Here is a 2,011-nt window from a genome sequence, read left to right as displayed (position 1 = left end):
TTAAAGCACTTTAGCTCACTTTATCAAGCCTATTTGTCTAATTACAATGACACCTGCAGGTAATTCATTTCAAAAGATTTTTATTATTTTAACTACTAAAAATCCATATGAAATATTTAGTATAAATAGCACACACTTTATAAAAGACTGTTTCAGTAATTCTGCCCACATTACACTTGATATATCAGAGAAAAGCTTATTTCCAGAAATCACAGACAGCATTAACAGCATAGCTTTCTATGCACAGGTCCTGTATCTTATTTATGATAAAAAGCCACATAACACTGCCCCTGACAGATAATGTTAAAGCACAGGAGAATGTGTAAACATTGTCTAAACACTGTAGAAAACATCTATAAAAACATTCATCCTCGCATGGTTGACATATGTACACTAGTATAGCTTATGTAAAAAAGTACAGTGCATTATGAAGCTCATACACAGGTCTATGTCAGTGCATTTCTCAGGATTGCTGCAATCTTTGTAGCCTTAGATACATTTTGAAGGTCTAATCAGTTTAACCCCTTTTTGTCATTGATGCACATCGTGGGAGGTGAAAATTCAAAAGGAGTCCTATTAGTAAGCTTTTCCCTCCACTCTACCAGGGGAGGATTACATCACCGTTTTGTAACTGGGATGACTGACTCTCAGAGTCACGCAGGGGGGGTGGGGCAGGACGTGCAACTGACTGGCTGCAGGGCTGGTGCTGGGGTTCAATGTGTCAGCTCCTTATGAAACTCGCAGTGCATCCACATCGGGCCTGAGTTGAGTCTTCATGACATATGGAGTTTAAGGTCCCCCACCCTGAAACACGCATTTAACCCCCCGCTTCCTCCTCCTCCGTCGGTCACACCTTCTCCTGGACCGCATCCTCCGACTCTCCTGCATCCCTTGCTCTTAGTGCAAATGATGTGAGCCCGAGGTCCCAGAGGCAGCATCTGTATATAAGATATAACATATGCACTTAGTTTACATAAAGCAGCCATAAAACGGTGCAAACAAACACACCAGTTGCTTATTCCTCTTATATTTCCCACAGATTCCACATTTCACACTTTTTCATCCCTTCAGCCAGGAAGTTACCAGAACAGAACAGAACAGAAACCTGACCAAAATGAACCGGTCAAAAGAAGATACAAATTAAATAGATACATTAAATTAAACATAAAAGTCGGGCGAAAACCTAAAAAAAACAAACAATTTAATTCACTACTCATCATGAAACATTCTTTAAATGCGAATTAGACCCATCCATAACTTAATTTGCCTGCGCTTTATGTGTGCATAATACATAACACATAACACTTATTCTGTTAAACGTTTGTGTGTTTTTGAGAGAGAAGAAAGAAGTATAAGAATAATTACTGAATGCCTGATTATTCTGAAATGAAAGCAATTTAAAGCACTTATGCTTATTCGCATTGTATGCCAAAACAAGTGATTATAGAGCAGGCTATGTGTGGTCCTTATGTTAAAGTAAGCGCCATTTATGACGTTTGTCCTCTAAACATGTCCAAACTTTTTTTTCTTCAGTCAATCCAATAATCTGAAATACCAACACAACTTTAAAAAGTTTTCTCAATCCACAGACTGAAGAGACAGGTTCTGTCTAAAGTAGGTCTAACTGTGCAGCCCACAAATTAACCCGCCATTTACTTTAGCACTTTTATATAAAATTAGCCTAATTAGATTTAATTTTATACACATTAATTTATTTGCGTGTAACACGGTTTCCACATACATAAACAGACTGTCGCTCAGACCTATTCCACTATTTTCTCCTTATAACAGCTGGAAGTCATAAATGACTCAATGTAAAAGATAATACGCAGGTGAGGTGACGCTGTTCACGCACCTGTTGCTGGTGTTGCCGCCTCGCGCCCTACAGGTGTCGCCTCGCGACGACCAGCGCGAGCACGGTGAAGTGTATTGCGGTGCACAGGAAGCTCTTCAGGTGGCCTCTCCCGGCGGTCACCACCATGCCCCCGCAGCCCCGGCCCCCGCAGCCCCG

The sequence above is a fragment of the Morone saxatilis genome, unplaced genomic scaffold (assembly GCF_004916995.1).
Source record: "Morone saxatilis isolate NCDOM2014 unplaced genomic scaffold, NCSU_SB_2.0 Contig16, whole genome shotgun sequence".
NCBI lineage: Eukaryota > Metazoa > Chordata > Actinopteri > Moronidae > Morone > Morone saxatilis.
Note: the sequence above shows the minus strand (reverse complement) of the source record.